The sequence below is a fragment of the Mustela lutreola genome, chromosome 3, assembly GCF_030435805.1.
Source record: "Mustela lutreola isolate mMusLut2 chromosome 3, mMusLut2.pri, whole genome shotgun sequence".
NCBI classification, from domain to species: Eukaryota; Metazoa; Chordata; class Mammalia; order Carnivora; family Mustelidae; genus Mustela; species Mustela lutreola.
The window spans coordinates 53,645,759-53,673,605 of record NC_081292.1 but is presented as its reverse complement, the minus strand read 5'-3'; the positions used below and the strand labels follow the sequence as shown (position 1 = coordinate 53,673,605).

Sequence of the window (27,847 nt, the reverse complement as noted above, 5' to 3'; positions counted from 1 at the left end):
GTGTAGGAGGGTTCCCCTTTCTCCGCATCCTCGCCAGCATCTGTCATTTCCTGACTTGTTGATTTTAGCCATTCTGACTGGTGTGAGGTGATATCTCATTGTGGTTTTGATTTGTATTTCCCTGATGCCAAGTGATATGGAGCACTTTTTCATGTGTCTGTTGGCCATCTGGATGTCTTCTTTGCAGAAATGTCTGTTCATGTCTTCTGCCCATTTCTTGATTGGATTATTTGTTCTTTGGGTGTTGAGTTTGCTAAGTTCTTTATAGATTCTGGACACTAGTCCTTTATCTGATATGTCGTTTGCAAATATCTTCTCCCATTCTGTCAGTTGTCTTTTGATTTTGTTAACTGTTTCCTTTGCTGTGCAAAAGCTTTTGATCTTGATGAAATCCCAGTAGTTCATTTTTTCCCTTGCTTCCCTTGTCTTTTGCGTTGTTCCTAGGAAGATGTTGCTGCGGCAGAGGTCGAAGAGGTTGCTGCCCGTGTTCTCCTCAAGGATTTTGATGGATTCCTTTCGTACATTGAGGTCCTTCATCCATTTTGAGTCTATTTTTGTGTGTGGTGTAAGGAAATGGTCCAATTTCATTTTTCTGCATGTGGCTGTCCAATTTTCCCAGCACCATTTATTGAAAAGGCTGTCTTTTTTCCATTGGACATTCTTTCCTGCTTTGTCGAAGATTAGTTGACCATAGAGTTGAGGGTCTATTTCTGGGCTCTCTATTCTGTTCCATTGATCTATGTGTCTGTTTTTGTGCCAGTACCATGCTGTCTTGATGATGACAGCTTTGTAATAGAGCTTGAAGTCCGGAATTGTGATGCCACCAACGTTGGCTTTCTTTTTCAATATCCCTTTGGCTATTCGAGGTCTTTTCTGGTTCCATATAAATTTTAGCATTATTTGTTCCATTTCTTTGAAAAAGATGGATGGTACTTTGATAGGAATTGCATTAAATGTGTAGATTGCTTTAGGTAGCATAGACATTTTCACAATATTTATTCTTCCAATCCAGGAGCATGGAACATTTTTCCATTTCTTTGTGTCTTCCTCAATTTCTTTCATGAGTACTTTATAGTTTTCTGAGTATAGATTCTGTGTCTCTTTGGTTAGGTTTATTCCTAGGTATCTTATGGTTTTGGATGCAATTGTAAATGGGATTGACTCCTTAATATCTCTTTCTTCTGTCTTGCTGTTGGTGTAGAGAAATGCAACTGATTTCTGTGCATTGATTTTATATCCTGACACTTTACTGAATTCCTGTATAAGTTCTAGCAGTTTTGGAGTGGAGTCTTTTGGGTTTTCCACATATAGTATCATATCATCTGCGAAGAGTGATAATTTGACTTCTTCTTTGCCGATTTGGATGCCTTTAATTTCCTTTTGTTGTCTGATTGCTGAGGCTAGGACCTCTAGTACGATGTTGAATAGCAGTGGTGATAATGGACATCCCTGCCGTGTTCCTGACCTTAGCGGAAAAGCTTTCAGTTTTTCTCCATTGAGAATGATATTTGCGGTGGGTTTTTCATAGATGGCTTTGATGATATTGAGGTATGTGCCCTCTATCCCTACACTTTGAAGAGTTTTGATCAGGAAGGGATGTTGTACTTTGTCAAATGCTTTTTCAGCATCTATTGAGAGTATCATATGGTTCTTGTTCTTACTTTTATTGATGTGTTGTATCACATTGACTGATTTGCGGATGTTGAACCAACCTTGCAGCCCTGGAATAAATCCCACTTGGTCGTGGTGAATAATCTTTTTAATGTACTGTTGAATCCGATTGGCTAGTATTTTGTTGAGTATTTTCGCATCTGTGTTCATCAAGGATATCGGTCTATAGCTCTCTTTTTTGGTGGGATCCTTGTCTGGTTTTGGGATCAAGGTGATGCTGGCCTCATAAAATGAGTTTGGAAGTTTTCCTTCCATTTCTATTTTTTGGAACAGTTTCAGGAGAATAGGAATTAGTTCTTCTTTAAATGTTTGGTAGAATTCCCCCGGGAAGCCGTCTGGCCCTGGGCTTTTGTTTGTTTGGAGATTTTTAATGACTGTTTCAATCTCCTTACTGGTTATGGGTCTGTTCAGGCTTTCTATTTCTTCATGGTTCAGTTGTGGTAGTTTATATGTTTCTAGGAATGCATCCATTTCTTCCAGATTGTCAAATTTATTGCCGTAGAGTTGCTCATAGTATGTTCTTATAATAGTTTGTATTTCCTTGGTGTTAGTTGTGATCTCTCCTCTTTCATTCATGATTTTATTTATTTGGGTCCTTTCTCTTTTCTTTTTGATAAGTCGGGCCAGGGGTTTATCAATTTTATTAATTCTTTCAAAGAACCAGCTCCTAGTTTCGTTGATTTGTTCTATTGTTTTTTTGGTTTCTATTTCATTGATTTCTGCTCTGATCTTTATGATTTCTCTTCTCCTGCTGGGCTTAGGGTTTCTTTCTTGTTCCTTCTCCAGCTCCTTTAGGTGTAGGGTTAGGTTGTGTACCTGAGACCTTTCTTGTTTCTTGAGAAAGGCTTGTACCGCTATATATTTTCCTCTCAGGACTGCCTTTGTTGTGTCCCACAGATTTTGAACCGTTGTATTTTCATTATCATTTGTTTCCATGATTTTTTTCAATTCTTCTTTAATTTCCCGGTTGACCCATTCATTCTTTAGAAGGATACTGTTTAGTCTCCATGTATTTGGGTTCTTTCCAAACTTCCTTTTGTGGTTGAGTTCTAGCTTTAGAGCATTGTGGTCTGAAAATATGCAGGGAATGATCCCAATCTTTTGATACCGGTTGAGTCCTGATTTAGGACCGAGGATGTGATCTATTCTGGAGAATGTACCATGTGCACTAGAGAAGAATGTGTATTCTGTTGCTTTGGGATGAAATATTCTGAATATATCTGTGATGTCCATCTGGTCCAGTGTGTCATTTAAGGCCTTTATTTCCTTGCTGATCTTTTGCTTGGATGACCTGTCCATTTCAGTGAGGGGAATATTAAAGTCCCCTACTATTATTGTATTGTTGTTTATGTGTTTCTTTGATTTTGTTATTAATTGGTTTATATAGTTGGCTGCTCCCACGTTGGGGGCCTAGATATTTAAAATTGTTAAATCTTCTTGTTGGACAGACCCTTTGAGTATGATATAGTGTCCTTCCTCATCTCTTATTACAGTCTTTGGCTTAAAATCTAATTGATCTGATATAAGGATTGCCACTCCTGCTTTCTTCTGATGTCCATTAGCATGGTAAATTCTTTTCCACCCCCTCACTTTAAATCTGGAGGTGTCTTCGGGCTTAAAATGTGTTTCTTGGAGGCAACATATAGATGGGTTTTGTTTTTTTATCCATTCTGATACCCTGTGTCTTTTGACAGGGGCATTTAGCCCATTCACATTCAGGGTAACTATTGAGAGATATGAATTTAGTGCCATTGTATTGCCTGTAAGGTGACTGTTACTGTATATGGTCTCTGTTCCTTTCTGATCTACCACTTGTAGGCTCTCTCTTTGCTTAGAGGACCCCTTTCAATATTTCCTGTAGAGCTGGTTTGGTATTTGCAAATTCTTTCAGTTGTTGTTTGTCCTGGAAGCTTTTAATCTCTCCTTCTATTTTCAATGATAGCCTAGCTGGATATAGTATTCTTGGCTGCATGTTTTTCTCGTTTAGTGCTCTGAAAATATCATGCCAGCTCTTTCTGGCCTGCCAGGTCTCTGTGGATAAGTCAGCTGCCAATCTAATATTTTTACCATTGTATGTTACAGACTTCTTTTCCCGGGCTGCTTTCAGGATTTTCTCTTTGTCATTGAGACTTGTAAATTTTACTATTATGTGACGGGGTGTGGGCCTATTCTTATTTATTTTGAGGGGCATTCTCTGAACCTCCTGAATTTTGATGCTTGTTCCCTTTGCCATATTGGGGAAATTCTCCCCAATAATTCTCTCCAGTATACCTTCTGCTCCCCTCTCACTTTCTTCTTCTTCTGGAATCCCAATTATTCTAATGTTGTTTCGTCTTATGGTGTCACTTATTTCTCGAATTCTCCCCTCGTGGTCCAGTAGCTGTTTGTCCCTCTTTTGATCAGCTTCTTTATTCTCTGTCATTTGGTCTTCTATATCACTAATTCTTTCTTCTGCCTCATTTATCCTAGCAGTGAGAGCCTCCATTTTTGATTGCACCTCATTAATAGCTTTTTTGATTTCAACTTGGTTAGATTTTAGTTCTTTTATTTCTCCAGAAAGGGCTTTTATATCTCTCGAGAGGGTTTCTCTAATATCTTCCATGCCTTTTTCGAGCCCGGCTAGAACCTTGAGAATTGTCATTCTGAACTCTAGATCTGACATATTACCGATGTCTGTATTGATTAGGTCCCTAGCCTTCGGTACTGCCTCTTGTTCTTTTTTTTGTGGTGAATTTTTACGTCTTGTCATTTTGTCCAGATAAGAGTAAATGAAGGGGCAAGTAAAATACTAAAAGGGTGGCAACAACCCCAGGAAAATATGCTTTAGCCAAATTAGAAGAGATCCAAAATCGTGAGTGGGGAGAAAGGGGATAAAAAGAGGTTCAAAAAGGAAGAAAGAAAAAAGAAAAAAAAAAAAGAAAAGAAAAGAATTTTTTTTTAAAAAAGAAAACACCTAAGAAAAATGTAAAAAAAAATATATATATATTAGATAAACTAGTAAAAAATCGTTAAAAAAGAAAAAGGTAACAGTTAAAAAAAAAAAATTTTACCCGAAGGCGAGAAAAAAAAAAAAAAATGAAAAAGAAAAAATTAAATTAACTGCAAGACTAAAAAAAATCACAGGAAAAAAGCCATGAGTTCCGTGCTTGGCTTTCTCCTCCTCTGGAATTCTGCTGCTCTCCTTGGTATTGAAACCGCACTCCTTGGTAGGTGAGCTTGGTCTCGGCTGGATTTCTTGTTGATCTTCTGGGGGAGGGGCCTGTTGTAGTGATTTTCAAGTGTCTTTGCCCCAGGCGGAATTACACCGCCCTTACCCGGGGCCGGGGTGCGTAATCCGCTCGGGTTTGCTTTCAGGAGCTTTTGTTCCCTGAGCGCTTTCCGTAGAGTTCCAGAGGACGGGAATACAAATGGCGGCCTCCTGGTCTCCGGCCCGGAGGAGCCGAGAGCCCAGGGCCCCACTCCTCAGTGCGCCCTCAGAGAACAGCGCCCAGTTACTCCCGTCTGCCTGACCTCCGGCCGCGCTCCGAGCTCACCGAGCCTGCGACCGGTTCAAGGTAACACGGAGCTGCGAGCTTACTGTCGGCTCTGTCTCTGTAGCCGGCTTTCCCGTTCCAATACCCGCAAGCTCTGCGACACTCAGACACCCCCGATCCTTCTGTGACCCTGCGGGACCTGAGGCCACGCTGACCCCGCGTGGGCTTCGCTCCGGTTTAGCCTCTGGAGCGATGTCCCTCCGCGGAACAGACTTTTAAAAGTCCTGATTTTGTGCGCGGTTGCTCCGCCGCTTGCCGGGAGCCGGCCCCTCCCCCCGGGGTCTATCTTCCCGTCGCTTTGGATTCACTTCTCCGCCGGTCCTACCTTTCAGAAAGTGGTTGTTTTTCTGTTTCCAGAATTGCTGTTCTTCTTCTCTTCGATCTGCCGATGGATTTTCAGGTGTTTGCAATCTTTAGATAAGCTATCTAGCTGATCTCCGGCTAGCTGAAGCAGTCTCAGCTTGCTACTTCTCCGCCATCTTGACTCCTCCCCCGGTGAGAGAGAATCTTAAGCAGGCTCCACAACCAGCACAGAGCCCAATATGGGGCTCGATCTTACAATCCGGGGATCATGACTGGAACTGAAACCAAGACTGGGATGCTTAACTGACTGAGCTACACAGGCACCCCTTGAGTGTTTCCTATTTAACAAGTGATGTACTATTCAATTTACTCTAAATTAATTATAGAATAAAATGCATAATTTGCAGATTAGTTTTTGAAAAGACATACAGGCATATGACATATATATCAAATATATAAATATTTTTATATATGTTTCAAATACATAAGTTCCAAGTTATATTTAATATGTTACAATATCAAAACAGATAATAATTGCTTTCATTAACTAATGTTCAGGTAGCTACCATTTTGGACAAACATAATCGACCTACGATAATTTTTGTGTTTACTTATAAAACAATAAGACAAGATAGAAAGGTTTTGGCTGCTGTTTGCAAGCATTTCTCTGCAATAAATATCTCTATTTTGTCCATTCTGACTGTGTTGTCCGCTTGCCAACGGGTGTATGAGGACACATATATTAAGGGTATGGCTGATACTTATTTCTAATAAATAAAAAGCTGAATTGAATGATGGTCACTACTACTTTTTCTAACATAGAATTTTATGCAATATTCCAAAAAGCGGATATGAAACTTACCAAATATATTCAGATATTTAAGATTTACAGAAAGTATGATACAATAAACACCCATGTAACTACTACCCAGTTTAGGAAAAAAAACTATGCTAAGTATAAGAATTTTGTCCAGAGGACTGCAGCTTAGAATGACATTGATAATTCTTATGTTTCTTGTCTCACCAGTCAGCTAGCCACTATATAAAGTAATAAAATGTGATTAAATATCAAAACTAATGAAAGTTGCCATGGGCTTGCAGCATTTGAATGACATGCTTGTTTCTCTGACTGTCACTAAGGGCTTTCTATACTCTATGAGGTCTTCCAACAGTATCATATTCTTTAAAAATATTTCAGTAATCATTCTATTTACTAAGACTTTAAAAAGAAGACTTGGATTTGAACCTTTAGCACCCTAACAATGAAAGACCCGGGGACATCTCTGACCTTATTAAGAGGCTGCAGGTAGATCCTGATCCAGGCGAAGACAAAGGGTTGGAAGTCAGATGTGGGTGGGGGGCAAGGGGATGGGCATCCTGAAAACAGAATTGAAGTAACGATGCTGTACAAGGAAGGTCACACAAACGGTCTCTGCCCGAGACACCGTCCCACTCAGCCCGCTGGCCTCCCATCACACAGCCCTCCAGGTTCTGGGGAACACTCCAGAGTCCGGGGAATTGAGCGAGACTCAGATGCCTGCACATGTGCCCAGGCAGAGGGGCTCCACAGTGTGTACTGGTTTCATCAATGAGGACGATGTATGCACAGCTCCCTGTGAGGCACTTTTATGGACAGCCCATCTCTTTGGCACCAGCCTGACACAGAGCCAAAATCTCGACCTGAAAGACCAAAAGGCCATAGAATTTAAAAACCGTGAGAAAAAACTGGTCTCAAAACTGGGAACCGTTTCTGCAGCAAACATTTGTTTTTAGCGTAGGAAACGTTAATCCCGAAACTATGATTCTAGTTCCTCTCTCTTCAACCTGTTCATCAAAAAGCACTGAACAAGGAGCACCTGGGTGGCTCTGTGGGTTAAAGTCTCTGCCTTCGGCTCAGGACATGATCCTAAGGGTCCTGGGATCGAGTCCCGCATTGGGCTCTCTGCTCAGCAGGGAGCCTGCTCCTCCTCTCTCTCTCTCTCTCTGCCTGCCTCTCTGCCTACTGTGTTCTCTGTTTGTCAAATAAATAAATAAAATCTTAAAAAAAAAAAAAAAAAAGCCTGGACTCTAGCGCAGACCCCCAAGGCACTTTCATATCCACCATGAAGGATTTCACAGAATTCATTCTGCATACTAACCTCATTCCTTCCTGTCTTTCCTACCTTCTATTCCCTATGCCTCATTTTACCCCCACCTGTTTTTAATTTACTCTGTCTTAATGCATTCTATATTGTGCCTTATTCTTAAAAGTCCTTCTGGAGCCAGATAGGACACAAACAAATGATTGCCAGCTTTTCACAAAGATGAAAATAGCTTAGAGATAATCCAGTTCTATCCTCCATATTTACAGATAAGAAATCTGACGCGCTGAGGTCCCAGTGACTACTGGTTTTAAGACGGAGTGAAAGTCAGGAATCCCAAATGTAGCTGACTGATCTTTCCTCAATACCTGACTACCTTCTATGACCTGTTCTGTTGTCTCTCCTTTTCTCAAGGCAGCTCTGCTCAAAGGGGTGTTGCCAGACATTTCTCCCCATCTGGCAGAATAAAACATTTAGGAAATTCTGCACTCTATATCTTGCTGTGGAGAGTCACAAGAGAATTTGGAAAAACCTGCAATACGTACATCAATTTAATTTAATTTAATCCACATCTCTCAAACATAGCTGATCATTAATGAAACCCCCTTTCTTTTCTCTTTCCAGAGTGGTGGAAGGGAGCTGCACCCATTAACACCACTCTCTGGGAAGTACTGGGGTCAGGCAAGACCTCCTAAAGGCAGCTAAATCCTCACAGCAGGTCAGAGAGGAGAATGGTCAAACATCCATCTTATTGAAATATCAGCTTGAACAGTGGCTGCTCTTAATAATGGCAAGTCCAGCACCGCTGGCCTCGGGGCTGGAGCACATCAAAAGGTTTAGGACTCACTTGGTGAACGAGGTGTTGAGGAAGAGGGAGAGCATGGCCCTTGGCCTTTCTCCCAGCGCAGCTCGGGAGGTCGTCCGCAGGCCTGCTGTGGGGTACAGCTCCCCCTGACAGCCAGGGGCTGCAGTGCCTGGTACCCTGGCTTGACCATACAGCACAAACCTGTACCCACTCAGAAATTAAAAATTCTTCTTCCCTGTTGTAAAGGCCAAGAGGCAAGAGGTGTACAGTTCAAAACCCAGCAATGTAACACACTGTGTGCGCTTCTGCAGGGATGGCAGACCCCAAAGGGACAGGACCATGGAGCAAACTCTGCTGTTAGTATAGGAGGTACCTGTGGGGAGCGCAAAGCCCTCATGCCTGGACTCTGGCGCAGACCCCCGCCCCCGGCAGGCACATGCCATCCGCCCTCATTACCTGTGGATCCCCGGGCAAGTCACTCACCCTCTCTGAGCTGCAGTTTCTTCTTCAGTAAAATGTGAATAATAATAATGAAAGCAGAGGATTAAATGAGTTAGTATTTGCAAAGTGCTTAGACGCCTGCTTGCCCCACAGTAAGTGTAGTTTAAGTGTTTGCTGAAGAAAATAGTGTCGTTAAGCGTGTACTCCCATGTGCCCCCTCTGATATATGCTTCCTTTCCCAACAGACAAGGATGAGCTGTCACAGGTGAAACAAGCCCTTTGCAACTCCTCATTTTAAGACCAAGATACTCCTTGTCCCCTAGTGACCAGGATGTGAAGGAAGCCAGACCAGGCTATATGATCCTGCCTCTAGAGGCCACACACACGGGCTTCGAAAGCCTGCTAGCTCCCACAGCTTTGCGGCAGGCTGAGGGCCAGGCTCTGCGGGACCAGGTCACTGGTACAAGCTAATGATCGGGGCTCCAAAACGGTGGTTACCGGGGGTTCCCGCAGCAGAATAACAGGAAGACAGGACAGTAGATGTGGCCGCCGGGTCACAGATAGACCAGCAGTAATCCAGCAAACTGTCTTCTGAGGCTCCTTGGTCCCCTGCCTTCCCACCGCAGCGCCTCCAAGGGACAACTGCAGGAGCAGTCGAAACCAGCCTTATCTCCCTTACTAGCCCTTAATGTGGTTGTTAAAAATGATAAAATAAAAACTACTTTTAAAATAGACAAAAATAAATGTGCCAATATATTGAAGCAATAAAGGGAAACAGTTTTGTAACATCTTGGTTAATTGTACTTGGTTCCTTTGGTATTTCCTTGAAAATACCATCATGTATATTTACATATTTTTAAGAGTTCTACAAACACATTTTTAAAAAGATTGCCGAACACATTTCAAAAGACTAAGAAATTTAAAAACCAAGCAGATAATGTACCTGAACGATGTCATAAGTAGCAGAGGAAAAGACTGGCTTTAGGCATCTAAGACAGATCCTTCCATAGGTTACATAAAAATCCAAGCAGGGTTTGCAATCATTTAATGACTGACGGCGCACCGACATCATCACAACTGTAATTTTAGAAATGTTGTAATTTATAGGATATTGTTCTTATAAAATTATACACAGAGTTCTGATAAATACAAGCTAAGCCTGAGGAATATGAGAAATCTCTCTTGGAGCACAAGGACGAGGGGCCCTTGAACTTGGCTGGGAATGGCCCCAGCACACCTGCTCTTGGAGCTCCCCTGGTCTAGCTCATGTGCTCTGTGAACACAGCAAACCGCAGCCTGACAAGATCTCTTTTCGCTCTCAGTTTCCAAGGCAGGGTTTGCACACTGCTTTCCACCTTCACTTTGACAGTCGTTGACTTTAAGGTTGTGGACGTCTGGGGCATGGCTTGCTCTCGCACCGTCTCTGGCAGTGGACTTCTTACCTCCAAACACATCACTTAATGCGCCTTTTCTCTCTCACCTTAGGCAGCTCACACTGGCTTCCGTGCATCACCAGAGCGGGTGCCGAGGTTGTTTTTCACTTCCACTGACGTGAATGCTAAGGCACAGGGAACCATCTCCAAGCAGGTCTGGTGTGTTTATAAACTTCATGATTGTAATTCTTGTTACCACGGTATTTAAATAGGCACACTGCTGTCTTAAAGCCTTTTTTATGTAATACACGCATAATGAAAGGTGAAGAAGAAAACTGTCACTTGCAGGAAAACTATTTCCTTAAATTATGACTTGCACCTACAGTCATAAGAAGCTATTAAAATATATTTTTTAAAAAATCTCTAAGCTAATCTATTGCTTTGGATTTTGATATTCTCCAGTGCTGCTTCCCCCATTCTGTATGCACAGCACAGATTCCTGCCAAGCCTATTACAGTGAACAAACAATGTCTTCTCTGTCAGAACAGACAATGAATAGTATCACAGAATTCTCCTCTAATGTACAGCTTCCATTCCCCCCACCCAGCCCCTTCCGAAAAGAACCACCAGGACGAGGACTGACGACGAGGAACCCATTACTCGCCCCTTGCCAATCTGAAAGCACATTCTGGCAAGCTAAGGACTGAGTAATGTCGGCCATATATTAACTGCTAAACAGAGAAAGCTGACAAGTTTATTTTCTTTTAAATTGGATCGTATATTTTTGCATTTCTGTGGGTGGTGAACATGGGTATCTTTATCAGGAAGGAAGGAGAGTTTTATCAGATTGAATTTCAGGGCTTAGCAAAAACAGCTTTTGGCTACAGACTGAGCAGCAACAGGGGAACTTCACAGAAATGACACAGCAATTTGTGTTAAAATAGTGGCAGCCAATTCATGAATGCTAAAGCCTACAACGAATTCAGCTGCTTCTGTTAAGCCTTTACTCTCGCTAAGCTCATGATTCATAAAGAAAGCGCCCGGAGTTACTCCTCTGAAACATAGAGTATGTGCTGACAGACTCCTCTTTGACGTCTCTCTCTCATATTCCCATTCTCTCTTCCACATGGATGCCTTCTCCTCCCCGAAGAAGAGGCATTAAGGATGGGAAGTCCCTGTCACAGACCACCCACAGCCTTACTTAGTAGGTAATTTTCATGAAAGGAGCGCATGGATTTCTTTAAAATCTTCCACATCTGTAAGTCTTAGTTGGTGTAAAATATTATGACTCTGTTTTCTTTCCCTTTCTGACATGAATATAGTACATATTGGATTGTAACTTCTAGGAAGGACCGTACCACGCGTTTCCCATAGAAGACAAAAATGCTATTTTTATCATCAAACCACACTGGCTGCTGTTTTCATGAACGCCAGAGAGAGAGATTAACATGAAGAAAAAAGCACCGCCTTCCCCTGCCTCCCCTCCTCCCACACACGTGTAGTGTGACTCCGGGAGCCCCGGATTCTGAGGGCGCTCTGCTCTCCGTTCTCCGGGATATCCCTCGGCTCCACTCACTTCTCCCCTCCCTCCCTCGTGGCACTCGAGGCTTGTCAGATGCAACAGTCAAGCCTGTGTGCGGCACCACTGCGCCCTGAAAATTCTAATGAGGGGCCCCCTTATTGAACAATGGTAGTATTTACCTTGGAGAAATGTTTGTCCCAATAAGGAACCAAAGTTCTGGTGGTGGACTCCCTTTGAAATGTGGTGGCGAGAATCCTCTTTTCCTGCTTGGCCTGTAACCAAAAAGAAAGAAAACTAGGGTAAAAAAAAAAAAAAAAAAAAAGCAGATGGATAGAGACTGTCAAAGATACTTGTCCAGTTCGTTGTAAAAACATGAGTAAATTTGGGCCAAACATTGAGCTTTTCTTCCTTCCCAAGCAAAGCAAGCTGCAAATTCGAGGAAAACTACAAATAGTAGTAAATAAATAAAAATATGATCTCCAACGTAACAGTTCATGTCTGATCAAACACTCATCAATTTACTTGCTCTTTCCATATTTTTCGTAATATTACGATAAATAAATCTGTGTCTTATTGCAGTTAATAATAAAATTCAAGTATCTGTTACCTAAATTTGGGATAAAACGAGGGATGTATTTAAGATTGATGCTTTTAAATAAAGTAAGCTATGATTTAATTATGAGAATGTCTTACTCAAAAAGGAACACCTTCAGGGTGCCTGGGTGGCTCAGTGGATTAAGCACCTGATACATGATTTCAGCTCAGGTCATGGTCTCAGGGGGAGATCTGAGATTGAGCTAACATCAGGCTCCACACTGGGTATACAGACGGCTCGAGATTCTTCCTCTCCCTCTGCATCATACACCCCCATCCTAACCCCCATGGGCACGTGTGCTCTCAAATAAATCTTTAAAAAAAAAAAAAAGAAGCATCTTCAGTACAGCATGAACCGTGTGACCTACATGACATACAGATCTCCTGATCCCACATTGTTCCTTTACCCACTTCACTGTGGGAACGAAGACGACGTGCAGAAATGGAGGGGATGACTGGGGTGTCTCCCCTTCTGTTCCCTCCTGATTCATCTGCGTGCGCGCCGGGTCCCATTCCATCCATGGTTTTGGTCTAGTTTTGGTGCCCAGCCTTTCCTCCATCCCCCTTCCCTCTCCACGTCTCTCCCCATCTCCTCACAAATCTCTCCCGAACTGAACCTCGGTTTCATGTAAGGCACCATAGTTCGTACAGCATGGGAGGTAGGACTAGGGGAGGGCGATGGGAAGAAGGAATGAATAAGCTTACACCCTGAGGGGAACATCCTAGCTGCTAACTAAGATTCAGAACCTCTCAATTATTTTAACGGACTGAGCTACGATTCCAGATTTGAAGATGAAGAACTGAGCGCAACACGAGCCTTCTAGACCTGCATCTAGTGAGGTTCTATTAGGGTCACATAGGATCATCACAGACCGTATGTAGCTTTCTTCCACAGCACAGTCAGCAGATTATTTACACTGTCTCAAGGTACATCTATTGTTTCCCTGACAGTTACCAAGGGAGAAACGGCGGGCTTTTGTTTGCCACTGCATTCAGCTATTATTATTTTCTTTTCTTGAATAAGTCTAAAAAGACCAGAATAAGACACACAATCATGGGCTGTCTCCTTCTGACCTGACTCCAGGTCTTTCCGCTGTCAATCATGCAAACTAAAAGGGCAGGGCGCCTTCACTGGGTGAGGGCTTGACAGACAAGGGCCCTTCCCAAACCACCTTTCGCTTTTTCATTAGATTTTCAACAAACCTCCTCCTGAAACCCTGCCCTGCAGATATATTTAGATGTGGATTCCAGCTGTAAACATCTCCAATTCCCCATGCCATCATGGCTGGTCCCAGAGAATGCTCCTGAATTTGTTAGAAATAGAAGCAAGATTGGATTATCTAAATCAAACTGCTGCAGGAAAAAAACAAAAAAAAGATATGAAAAGAATAATTTTCTTAAAATGCCAAATCTTATTAATATGTATTAGAAATAATGTTTGCCTTAGCTCTATTACTTGGTGGGAGTAAAGAGTCTAATTTGAAAATTGAGCATATAACTTGACAGTTATTTTAATAACATAAAAGTCGTACATAATTTTGCATTTCTGGAATATGCATTTCATGACAAAAATATTTCAAAGAAACAAGGTAATCAGGACACTGTGGTACTAGACTAGGACAGACATATAGATAAATGGACTAGAAGCACTATCTAGAAATAAACCTGTATATCAATGGCTAATTAATTTTCAACAAGGGTGTCAAAACTGTTCAGTGGGGAAAAATAGCCTTTCCAACAACAAAATCTAGGACAACTGACAGCCACGTGCAAAAGAATGAAGTTGCATCCTCAACTCAGACCATATAAAAACTGACTCAGAATGAATCAAAACCTCCATTTAAAAGCTAAAACAACAATTCCCTTAGAAGAAACGACAGGGATAAACCTTCATGAGCTCAAATTTGGCCATGGGGTTATATATATGACACCAAAAGTATAAGCAACAAAAGAAAAAATAAATCAATTGGACTTAATCAAAATTAAACACATTCGTGCTTTAAAGGACACTATTAAAAGACAACCCAAAGAATGGGGAAAAAAATCCAAGCAAATCATAACTGATAGAGGACTTTTATGTACAATATAGGAAGTACTTTCATAACTCAATAATAAAAAGACAACCCAATCAAAAGCAGGCAAAAGATCTGAACAGGCATTTCTCAAAATAAATACACAATGGCCAATGAACACGAAAAGATGCTCATCATTATTATTAATCAAGGAAAAGCAAACCAAACCCACAATGAGATGAAATACCACTTCATCCCCCATAGAATGGCCATAATCAGAAGTGTACATGGTAACAAGTGTTGGTGAGGACATGGAAGAAAATCAGAACCCACCATATCTCCTGAGGGGAATGTAAAATGGGAGTCACTTTGAAAACAGCCCATTCTTCTTCCAAAAGTTAAATAGAGGAGTTACCATTGGTCCCAGGTAGGTACTGGGATATGTCTATATGGGTATATATTCCACTCCTCGGTATGTACCAAGGGAAATGAAAACATACGTTCACACAGAAACTTGTGTATGGATGCTCAATGTGGCATGATTCATATTGGCCCCAAAGTGGATACAGTATATATATCCATCAACTGGTGAATAAACATACAACATGGGGGTATATCCATATCAAAGAATAGTCTGTGGCCAATTAGATGGAATGAAGCACTGACTCACATTACAATGGGGATGAACCTTGAAAACATGCGGAGTGAAAAAAAGCTAGTCACACAAAAGGCCAAATACTCTCTGAGTCCATTGATGTGAAATGTCCAAAATAGGCAGGCAGATAGAAAGTGGATTAGTGGTTGCCTCGGGGCGGGGGGGGGGGCAGGAGGATGAGAGCTAAGGGTGGGGGCAGAGCTGCTATCTGAAGTATGGACTGTGGGACGGCTGCACAACTCTGTCCATTAAACTGTCCAATTTAAATTGGTGAACTGTATGGCAGCATGTGAATTCTATCTCAATAAAGCTGCTACCAAAAAGAAACTCCAAGAAATGTGCACATTGTAATGTCTGTCATTTTCCAGAGCAATCTGAAAGAAATATGGCAAACCCCAGGGTGAGTCTAGCTGGAATCACAGCAGTCATTGCCGTGAAGCATGATCACTGGGCTCCAGCCGCTGCCAGCCGTCGTGTTTGAACTGAAGACAGCCGGAGAGTCATTCTGCATGGACCACGTGTCTTTTCAGACCTCCTTTCACACCCGTGACTATGTCTGAGGGTAGACAGCAGTTAGTCACTGCAAACGATGACTGACCCAATCAAATAGAAATCCTATGCTGTCCATGTTGCTTTCTTCTTCCACTGAATGGAACTGCAGGACTTGGGAAGCATGGTGTCTACTCCAATATGCCCCCCTCCCCGCACATACTATGTTAGTGGAACGGCAAATTCAGCACCGTGTCTTCCGTACCTAGTTCACTGACAGAGTTTTCATTAGGACTGTTAGCAGGTTCTTAACATAGATGATGACATTCAGAGAAAGGCTCAAATAAGTGAACTCTGATAATTCATGATGCGTTTGGCCTGCTCACATGAAGCCTTGTTTTAGCTACAGCCACTCAGAGAAACTGACGCACAGTTCAATTTCTGGGCCACTGGGGCCCTGAGGGTTGGGTTATGCACCTGACAGATGGCCTGACCCAACCCCCAGCTGGCATTGCTGAGAAGAGGTGTAGGAAGAGGAGTTTTTTTTTTTTTTTTTCTGGGTTGGTTTTGTTTGTTTGTTTATTTTATTTTATTTTTTAAAGTTATACCTTTAGAGCCCCTCCTAGGGAAGCAGCAAGGAGGTTGACAGCAAAGCTGCCTGCTATCTGGGTAGATAAACACAGAGACTAGGTAGCCCTGACTTGAGTAACCCAACTCCAAATTCATGTTTGACTTTCAAAAACTATACTTGGAGACAGGTTATCCACTCACTGTGAGACTAGAATCACGCTCACTTAAAGATTCTCAAATTTAAAAGAAATTTAAAGATGATCTACAAATCAAACCCAGTTGATACTTGAACCCTTTCTACAGTGTCTGTGACCTCCAGGTCACAAGTATAATAATGAAAGGACTTGGTTAAATGTAACCGTTAAAAGTACTGAGCACAGAATGAATCACAGTGTCTAATATATAATAATCATTGAATGTCTACTCAGTGATTGAGTGAGTTAACTTTTAAAAAATCAGAGTAGATTTGAGCATATTGATATAATAAAGCTGCTCTCCCTGACAGTCCCTGAAGACAAGGAAAGGAGCTGGATCACAGGTCCCTCGTGATTGGCAAGTGACCGCAACAACATACCACACATGCAAATGCCACCCAAGTAAATACTATCTTTTATCCATGATGCAATGGAAACAAACCAACAAAACTTAGATCTGCTCATCAAGCCAATGCCAGAATCCCTTCCATAATGAAGGGTTCCCAAGAAGAAATTCGTTTCTGTCTTTGGCAAATGCTGTTCGATATGAGTTGGGGTAAGGAAGGCTCTTTTTTACCTAGTGATTTAGTGGCCTCAACCTTGTTAGAGTCTTGGTTCTAACTTCTAGGGCCATATGGAACAAGTCCAATAATTTTCCTACATGGCAATCTTTCAAATACTCAAAGACACCTATTTAAAGACGTTCCTCTTCTCCTGCCCTTGAGCTTTCCTTTCTTCATTTTAAAGCATATAGTTCTGGGTACCAGCTACCTTAACTTAAAAAAGCACCGGGGCTGGAAGAAGTGAGCTAGGCTCTGGCCAGGCCTGCTCACAACAGCAAAGTAGGCTGACAGCCTGGTCCAGCTATAAAGCCCAACTTAACGGAGCGGCTCAGTAACCAAGCACAATGTTCAGGGGATAGTGATCTGATTTAGGAAACAGTCCTTATGTGGGTTTTGATGGTGGTGCTAGGGGAATTGTTGCGGACCAGATATCACAGGGAGGCAAAGCTATCAACAGGGAGCCATGATAGGCTGGTTAACTCAGGAGAGGGATCCGTGATCATTCTGTGGTCCAATCACAGCTGCAGAATCTGGCTACTGGGCAATGATTCAGGGTAAGAGCCACAATTTCTTGAGATTTCCTGACAAGATCAAGACAGACCATGGTACCCAAAATACACACTCTGTCCCAGACATTTAGAAGGAAGAAAAAGAGCTGAAACTTGCAAGGTCAAGGCATGAGTATCATGGGAATCTGGAAGTCATTCCTGGGATATGAGATCCAACACCTGGTGGCAATAAAGGCCACTTGGGACTCAGCACTGGTCATCCCAGTGGTCAGCACTAGGGCAATACCATTCCCAGCATGGGAGATTACGATTCAGCCCACAACTCAGCCAGCACTGAGCAAGACTGTACTGTGTTCCACTGCCCTGGGGACTAGGTTTAAATATCTTCAGCGATGTTTCCTGCTTCAGTGAGAACAAGCTTAGCCCCGGGGAGGGCAAGATGATGCATGTGAGAGGAACAAGTGAGAAAGAAACAGGGGAGGCAGGAGGAGACATGCTGGGGGCCAAACACTTCTGCTTTTTTGGTTTTCTTCCAAAAGACCAAGCTCAAAGGCAAGTCTCCGGATGACGTAGCACTTGGTTGGTGAGGAAGAGAACAGGACGCTTACTGTGTCAGTGCAGATTCTACTATAGATATTCAGAAAACCTGTGATCACAGAAGCTTTTTTCAGAAGCTACACTAATCAGACTCTGGCCATATATGAATCTTGTACTGGACTAAAGAAAAATCTAACTTTCTTTCATATATGATGCTGCTAAGACAAATCTTTCCTCCTGTCTTTTTACAATTTAATTGGTGATGGTGACGGTGAGGTGCTTACATCATCCCCATGCCATTTCCGCCTCTTAGATCTGGGTCAGTGAGTTAAATGTCAAGTTATTCTTGAATTTTGTTTATCTCCTTTGTTATTATAGAGCCATCTCTCTCAGCTTTGGGCCATGCATTTGCACAGTTATATCCAACTGAGGCCTAATGTCGAATGGACAGGATTGGGTTCAAATACCAGAAACCTTTCTCTAGGAAACAAGCAATTTATTCATCAGTTCCCTCTGGATATACACACCAAGCCAGTTATTAATCTAGCTAATTACATCTACCCCTTATTTGTCCAAATGATAAATGTTAGCGATTTGATATACTTTGGGTATTAAAAACCACAAACATATCTATAAACTAATGCCTGTGATTTCTTATTAATCCAGCTGAATTCTAGGATAGGTTTAGTAAGGGGCGCCTGGGTGGCTCAGTGGGTTAAGCCGCTGCCTTCGGCTCAGGTCGTGATCTCAGGGTCCTGAGTTTGAGTCCCGCATCGGGCTCTCTGCTCAGCGGGGAGCCTGCTTCCTCCTCTCTCTCTCTGCCTGCCTCTCTGCCTACTTGTGATCTCTGTCTGTCAAATAAATAAATAAAATCTTTAAAAAAAAAAAAAAAAAAAGGATAGGTTTAGTAAATTGTCAATATAACAAAGATCAACCTCAAAGCACAGATACTTCCTCCCATGAAAATTTCAATATTCAGTCCTTCACCATAATCATGCAAGAAAATAATACTGAATATGCCCAATGGTATAGCAATTAAAACGGTAGCTAAAGCCAACGTATCTGGGCTGTGATATCCTAAACAATCCGGGAAAACTGTAATTTACAACAGATACTTCTCCCGCCCTCATCCCAGTATTCTCAACTTCCCGGGCTGCACTTCTCCCCTCGCTAAGCTCCCTTGTGTTTTCTGGCCATTTTTTCTTGCCAGCTTTCCCAGCTGTGCCTCCCATCTCTCCCACCCCCCCAGCTGCTTCAGCTCACACTTGCAGCCTTCCTGGGATTCTCGGTGTGAATGGCTCTAGTTCTCATGCTATCTGATGTCTCCTGCCCCATTTCTCACATGTTCTAACAGCTGAAATCCTTGAGGTATGTGAAGCAATAGTCCATTAAGAAAAGAGTATTTTCAGGGAGTTAATTTTCTTGGTGGAGTACAGAAAAATGGAAGAGGCAGGGAAAGAAAGTTCAGAGGTGCCAGAGAGAGGCCACTATGAAGATAAGATGAAAGCACAAAAAAGGGAAAAAAAATCAAAAATTTTTAGGCATCAAAAAGATGTAAGTATGACACTGGGAAAATGATTCTTTCTGAAAATCCTCATAAATGGTGTGGTTTAATAAAAATAATCCCCTTTCCAAGGAGACATATTTTTCTTGAATTTTGGGGACCTAATGATAAAAATCTTTTAAGGATGTATCCTCATACTATCTACAATATACAGGATCCAGGTAAGCATAGATACAGTTACAATACACTGAGTTATTAACAAATGACATTTTACTAGCAAAAACCTTCTTTTTGTAAGACCATTACCTGGAAAGAGGCTTAAAATGATACTATTTCTTATAAGCCTTATCTGTAAGATGCATCCCAAGCAAGGCTTGGACTTGAATTCCTTGCAGTTTCAGGATTAACAGAGAAAAAAATCAAATGACCAAAGCGCACAACAGGGAAAAAAATCTTTTCTTCTTGGTAAAAGACAGAGTAGTTTACAATTCACAAATTCAATATATTTGAGGGAAAGTTGCATGTTTCTCCAACATCTAAACATAAAGCAAGGTAGCACAAACACTAACAATAAAAAGATTAGCTTTGGAACTTACATGTTGCTTTAGTGAACAGAAAATATATAACTTGACTCCTCTACTTACTAGTTAATGAATTGGTAGTAAAATAAATATTGAAAAACATCCTCCTTTAGGCAACGTAGATAAACATGGAATAACAAACAGGACAATTTAGGGGCACTTGGGTGGCTCAGTTGGTAAGCTTCTGACTCTTGGTATCTGCTCAGGTTCACAATCTCAGGGTCATGAGACGGAGCCCGTTTCAGGCTCCCTGCTTAGTGCGGAGTCTGTTTGAGATTCTCTCTCTCCCTCTTCCCCACCTACCTACACTTGCTCTAAGTAGATAAATAAATCTTTAAACAAACAAACCAACCGGGCTATTAAAGAGGTCGTTCATTCGTTCATTCATTCCCTTATTCACCTTTCAGTGTTATTTTCTTGCTAAAAACAAAAGGTAAACACTACTCCAGTCTCTTCCATCTATTTTATCTGGGAAGCTGTCTTTCGGAATGGAACTTAAGCTGCCACTCATACGCCTATAGCTTTGGCTTGTGTCTCTTGGTGGGTACCTAACTGGGCAGCCACTAGGCACACCTCCCTGTCTCTCAGAGCCCCAGATGAGCCTTTAGACATTTCCCAGTGAGCAGCTGTTTCTGTTTTCTCTAGCCTTGGGATCACCAAGGGATAGTGGGGCTGGAGGGTCCCTGATCACTGAGCTTTCCCGGGAGCTGTCTCAGTGGGTGTGGATGTATGGGGTGGGGGTAGGGGCATCTCTCCCAGGAAGCTGAGGAAGATGTGGGGTCAAACACTAGCTTGAAGGTTCCCCAAGTATGTTTTTGAGAAACCCCCAAATTCATAGAAATCTGATCACTGTTAGAAGTCCCAGTACAGACTGCAGTGTAAGCACAGGATAAAAAGAGAACCCCCCTCCGGACCCTAACCCCTCCCACTTGAGGTTCTAAATAACTGGCTTTGTTGTTTGGGCTGCCCTGAGGCAATGGCTCTGCCTGTGGGGTCAAAAAAGGGGGATACATTCAAGCTCTGGTTTTTTTTTCCTGGTAGCTTTCCACATTATTAAAGATTATTGTCTATACAGTGAATGAGTTTTGGAAGAATGCGTAGGGGGTGTGAGTGTGTGTGCATATGTGTTTGTGTGTGTGTGTGTGTGCGCGCGCGCACGCGCGCGCTGGGGGTGGGTAGGCTGGCATTTTGTATATGGATCTTATGGCCCAAGTGGTTTCATAGTACCCTCTTCTTTGTATATATGTGAATATATGCATGTGTATTACAGACTGTGTATTGATATCCATCTCTACATGTATATAAATGGAATAAATTGTATATATGTAGTTAGAGAGAATATACATACTCATACACATTTGACCTCTTCAACCTGGACTTTCAACACCGCCTGTGGGTATCACACCAGAACCCCGCCAGCGATATCATATTCTTATGGCCATTCTTCTAGGAACTGAGACTAGTTTTAGGAAATGCTATCATATGTATGACATTTCAAGAATTTCTCTGATGGAAAACAACTACTAAATGACCAAAGGCGAGCTTCAGGGAAATTCTGAGACACTCGGTGAGATTTAATGCTCAGTATCCTCGACAAAGTCAAGGAGATTCATTTGAATGGAAATAATGCACAACCTGATAATGGATTGTCCACGCTCAGCAAATATTAGTTCTATGATGATTTGTAAGACATGGTGTGTTCAGCAGAACAGAAGGCATCATGATGGACTCTGGCCTACTGGGCTGCATCTTCTCTACAGAGTGGCTGCATCTGGGATGCTGTACTTTGCATGTGTGAGGACAGGACTATGTTTTTATGGCCTGTTACGGGTTGAATTGTGTCTTCCCCAAAATTCCTATGTCAAAGTCCTAATGAATGTAACCTTACCTGGAAATGGGATCATTACAGATATTAGATGCAATCAAGTCAGAATGGAGAACAGTTGGCCCCTGATCTAATATGATTAACGTCCTTATAAAAGTGAGAAATTTGAATACAGAGAAACGTATATAGGGAAAATGCCCATGAAGATAGAGATTTATGCAGCCACAGTCCAAGGACATACTAGCAGCTAAAAGAGAGGTCAGGAACAGACAGATCTTTCCTTGCACCTTCAGAAGGAGAACATCTTGCTAACACTTTGATCTCATACTTCCAGCCTCCAGAACTGTGAGATGATAAATTTCTGACATCTAATCCACGCATATATAAAGCACCTTTACAAATGGTGGTGCTTCGTTATGGCAGCCCTAGGATGCCAATTACAGGGCCAGGGCATGGAAACATGGTCAAGTGCTCTAACATTGGAGACCTGACTTAAAGGCACAGAGGGGACAGTGAGCAAGGCAAGAGTCATTACTCTGCATTTCTCCTATCAAGAGAGAAGGTTTACACATCAGCCAGCCACTATCCTGGAGTTGCTTCTTAATTATATGAATTCAAATAACACTGAAATAACAGGGAGGTTCACCTAATTCATGGAATTCATGATACAATCCCAAAGAAGGAATCTGTATTTTTAAACACCGTTTTCAGTAATCACTAAGCTCTTCAGGGTCTGAGCAGCAAACAGAACCCAGGCCACTTTTCATTCACTACCTTCTGCTCTGAAGTGGTGGCTTCCCCACGTGCTACCTGTGTGGGTTCTCCCTAACCCGCTGATCTGGCTTCAGAGCTAGTGCCTTTTTTTTTTCCTTTTTAAAAAATCTCATCCAAAGATTCTGCTATACTGCCTTATCCAGAATAGGCATACCAAAATGCCTGTTTAAATACATACTATTGATGATGTAGACAAGTTTCTATAAGAAGATACTATCAATTCATAGTACATGACTGTCCTTGAGGATACTGTTACTTTTTAAAGTCTCTTCATTTAATATCTAGGACATAGTTCCATGAACCTGCCCATATAACTGACTGGCATGATGTATAATCCCAGTTTTATTTTCTTCTCTGTTTTGATTTCTAGACTAATGGAATTTTACATGAGCCGCAGGATCTGGGCTCTGCTATTTAGGCCCTTTGTCTGTCTGGTCGAAGAAGGAACACAAGCCCTTCTAACTGATCAAGTGTAAAAAGAAGGGAAAGGGGAAGAAAAAAAATGAGAAAAGGAGGAAAAAAACCCATGCTTTAAAGATGTGAACTGCCTTGGACAAAGACACAATTTCTATTATAGTTGGTAAAAATCACCAGAAAACAAATACTCCTGGAGGCTGCATCTTAGCATTTAACACAAAAAGAGCTAAGAGCAATTTCCATATCAATCTGCCCAAATGGAGAAAATGGTGTCACCTAGGAGCCTAGAAAGGAATAAAAACATCCCCTAAATCTAACTGTGAGAGCCAGAAGCAAGAAATACAGAAGCAGCTTCCTCATTGCAGAATTACTTTTTTTTCTTTTTTTCTGGTCTGCCATCAACAGGTGTTGCCATGGTAACTACCCTGTAGTTAAGAAATAGTAGAGGTAAAGAAATCTATACAAACCACCACAGAGGAAAGAATAAGGTATGCTGTAGCAGAACTAACCTCAGACCCAATAGAATGAGGAACCAGAGACTTGCTCTGCTTTTTGTCAGATCTTTATGTTTGAAAGGCATTCTGCATCTGGAGGACTCAGCCCAGGAGAGTGGTCCTTGGGGGAGCCAGGCAACTCTCAGTGGGGGGCTGTTGTGGCCATCAACTTATTCTAGGTGCTAATTTACATTTCCACTCCCATGTGTACATTGTAGCTTTTTGATGACTTTAAGAGGAAGACTGCAGCTGAGTAATGTCATGTCTGGAAACTTCTAAAAAGTGAACGTCTATTAGTGAATGACTTTCTTCCTAGACTTCTCCCTCTTGAAGTAATCTGTATAGTGATAATTTCTGCTTTCTCCCTTCCGATGGAGAAGCTGGGTTTGCATGTTATAAATTAGTGAAACAGTTAAGAGCTATTTCTTCATTTGAACAAGTATCACCAATACCTATGCTTCTAGTACCAGGAAATACCTCAGAGCCTGGCTAAAACAGAACCCATTTCTATGGTCCTTCTTTCACTGCTCACAGTTTAGGATTGTACCCCCTGTGTTTAGTATCATGAATGATGTAACAATTATTTCTGGAATTAAATTCTACATTTTTATTTTGTAAGCTATTGTTGGTTAGCCCCCATAAAAGGGCACAAGCTATCCCCTTTTTCTTACCAAGCTTTTTGTTGTTGTCTAAAGGACTGCTCCACTCAATAAATGACATGAATTAATATATTTTGCTAACTTCTGTGATTCTTCAAAATTAGGAGAGCTGACAACACATGTTTTTAAAAAATAATGTCTGCAATGCGTAGCTTGAGAGACAAACCAGTGTGGTACCAGGGACGTCAGACAGGAGAGTGTTGTACAAAAGAGACAGCTGAGATGTTAGCAGATATACTCTGAGATCTACCTCTCCTACCCATTTCTGAGACTCAGTGTTCCTTCCCATAAAGAGATGGAATCATTTCCTTCTTCAAAGCGTTGTTATGAGGCTTTCATGAACTAATGTAGATGACAGTGTTTTGTTCATAAACAGTAAATAAGAGTGGATGCTGGAAATTTTATTGTCACTTGATTTTCAAGCTTTTTGCTGTGTTAATATTATCTACCACATTTTGGATGCTCAGTAGGCAACAAAATTTTCGTATCATGTTTTTGGCAGAGGATCTCCTTCCTTATCATCATCTGCAGGTGCTTATCTGATTTGGATGTCACTGTCTTCTATTAGTTTCTTTTCTTTTCACCTTGTTTTCAGCCTGGCAGATTTGTATCACAGACATGGGTGGGTGTGTGGGGTGTGTGCGTGTGCAAGACAGGAAGGGGTAAAGGAGGGAAGAGAGAAAGGAAGGAAAAGTGAGAGGAACATATGAGTTAAAGGGGAAAGTTTTCCCTCCCATTCCACAGATAGGCACCCATCCCTCAGCGTATTATTTTATCTCCAATCTGTAGATGGCTAGCACTAAGTTACTGGCAGCTTTATACACTATTTATACCCAGAAGCAATTCTGGGGAGGACACTAACTTCTGCAACCAACTCTCACCTCATGGTGCTCTGCTTCTCCACGCTCGTGGTGAAGTGCTTTGCCAACTGTAGTTGAAAATGCAGAAATCCTACCTCTCGAAGTATAGCCCCCAGATCTTTTTTACAGTAAGATACAGACCTTTTTTCTTTTTCTTTTTCATTTTTTAAGAGCGGGGGAAAGGCAGAGGGAGAGATGGAATCTTAAGCAGGCTCTATGCCCAGTGCAGAGCCTGACACGGGACTTGATCCCATGACCCTGAGATCATGACCTGAGCCAAAATCAAGAGTCAGACACTTAGCCAATTGAGCCTCATAGGGGCCCCCTACATACTTTCTTTTTTGTTTGCTTGTTTTATTAAAAAGAAAAAAAAAAAAGAGCACTCTCTTTAAAATGTTGTCCTTGGGGTGCCTGGGCGGCCCAGTTGCTTTACTGTCTGCTTTTAGCTCCGGTCATGGTCCCAGGGTCCTGGGATGGAGTCCTACATGGGGCTCCCTGCTCTGTGCAGAGCCTGCTTCTTCCACTCCCTCTGCTGCTCCCCCAACCCCACTTGTGCTCTTTATCTCTCTCTCTCAAATAAATGAAAAATCTTTAAAAAATATAAAAACAAATTGTTGCCCTTTTGTTTCTGAGGGATTTTGGATGTATCTTCCCCATGTAGTCCATTCCGTTCTAGTCTAGTCCTCACTTGCTCCTTTCCCTTCCAACCTGCTGGTCAGCACATTCACCTACAGGCCAAATCTCACAGGTTCTAAATCCCTGAATGTTTGTTACATTAAATTTTCAGTTTTGTGATAATGCATGCTTATTGAGAATGTTTGCAGAATCCAGAAAGACCTATATGCAAAATGAAAGTTCCTTTTCACCTTATTACCCCAGGTCCCATTTCCTTGCCTAAGGTAAGCACACTTAGAGTTGAGTAAAACACTTGAAAGACATGGGAAGATACAAAAATCTAAGGGGTTTTTCCTTTATTGTTATATACTTGGTAATACCAAGCATCCCTATTTTGGGAACTGTTCAACAGTTTCATTGCACTCATTCACTGGTTGTTCGAGAACGTTTCGTGTTAGTACATACAGAATTATCTCACTCCTTTTAATGACTACAGAGCATTGACAGGTATTTGGCTATCTTTGGGTCAATGGATATTTAGATGTTTTTGGTACTCCTCAATTAGAAACAATGTGATATGATAGCTCTTGCATATGTATCTTTGGTTGCGGTGAGGATATTGATTGGGATAGATTCCCAGACACAGAATGGATGGGTCAGCACATGCATTTGTCACCTCATTCTCCCTCTCCGCACCAACCTAAAGTCAATGTCACATCCATATATCATCTACAAGGCTGTAGAGGAGAATGCCCTTCTCTATTCTGTTGGGTTTCACCACCAATCTTAATACCTGCTGGGGTTCTTGAGTATCTTTGTCTGCTGATGCTACTTTGTCTGGCCAGGCTTTCCAGTGATGCTGTGAATTTGTGGCTCTCTCTCTCCTCTTTTTTTTAATTTGATGAGTGAAGAATACAGTAATACCTTATTTCCTTGGTCAGGCATACAAGGTCCATAAGACTTCTTGCCTGGACAAGGCCAACAGGTACCTCACGTTTCTTGATTCCTCTGTATTCATCCTCCATAGCCAGCCAAGTGACTTACTCAGATGCAAATATTGCTCAACTCCTTTGCTTAAATTCTTTCAGTCACACGTGAATGCTTGGCAGTTATTACAGGCTGCATTTTCTCTCCTAAAAAATGTATGTTGGTGTCCTAACCTCTAGTATCTCAGAATGTGACTTCATTTGGAAATAGGGCCTTTACAGATGTAATCAAGTTACAATGAGGTCATGAAGGGGGGCCCTATTTCAATATGACCAGTGTCCTTATGTAAAGGGGAAATCTGAACACAGAGACAGACATGCATGGTCAGGGAGGGGTAAGATGTCACAAAGAAGCACAGGAAATCCACCATGTGAAGACAGTGGCAAGGGGGAACCATCATGACCCAAACCAAAGAATGTCCAGGTCAACCAGAATGAGAACAGGTGAGGCAAGACCTTTCCCCTACAGATTTCAGAGGGAGTGTGAACCTGCCAACACCTTGATTTAGAATTCTAGCCTCCAGAAATGTGAGAAAATAGATTGTTGTGGTTCTACACCCTCCATATGGAAGCGCTTTGTTATAGCAGCTACAGGAAACTGATACCTTGGGTGAAGGCCGACCTCTTCGGTTCTCACTCAGCACCTTTCACGCAGTGGCTCACTGCCCTCAGGATCTTCCTCCCCAACGTTCCTGGGAACAATACCCTATTGCCACACATGCTCATGTCCAAAGGCTCCAGGATGCTTTCTACCTCTTTGCTTCTGAACACACTGTTCCCTCAACCTACATGCCCTTCCCCAAGCTTGCACACACTGCACACGTTCCTTCGCTGACATCCCAGAGCCACCTCCTTCAGGAGGTATTTCAGACATCCTGTTCCCCCCCAGGTTCCCCAGCAAAAATGACTGTCCTGGGAGTACTCTCTGTGCTATATTTAGAGGATTCTGACATTATTTCATACCTACTTGTTTATACACCTCCAACCCTCTCTTCTATCCTTGAGCTCCTTGGGGTAGACCCATTACCTTAGTGAAGTCCCCACACAGAATGTCCAACATAGGATTTTTCTGGGCAAACAGTGCACACTGCCATGAACTCCTAAGCAATGTGTCCTTGACTTTACTCTAATAAACATGTCTTGTGTAAAGAAGTGGAGTAGAGCCAGTCAGGGCTGACTGCGTAGGGTTGATTCACACAATGATAAGGGCTGAGGAGTCCTTTCCCACATACTGATGATGTAACTGCTTTCTAGCTTGTTATTATTTTTGATGAGATTCA

At 42.0% G+C, this 27,847-nt stretch overlaps 1 protein-coding gene across 3 annotated transcripts in view; it reads right to left on the bottom strand.

Moving 5' to 3' along the window:
• Window positions 1–27,847, bottom strand: part of PAG1 (phosphoprotein membrane anchor with glycosphingolipid microdomains 1) — a 142,568-nt gene that overhangs the window by 49,977 nt on the left and 64,744 nt on the right. For all 3 annotated transcript variants that reach the window (XR_009351696.1, XM_059166144.1, XM_059166146.1), the window contains one exon: window positions 11,909–12,001. The gene's annotated coding sequence lies outside the window, so the exon portion shown is untranslated. The remainder of the gene's footprint in view (window positions 1–11,908; window positions 12,002–27,847) is intronic.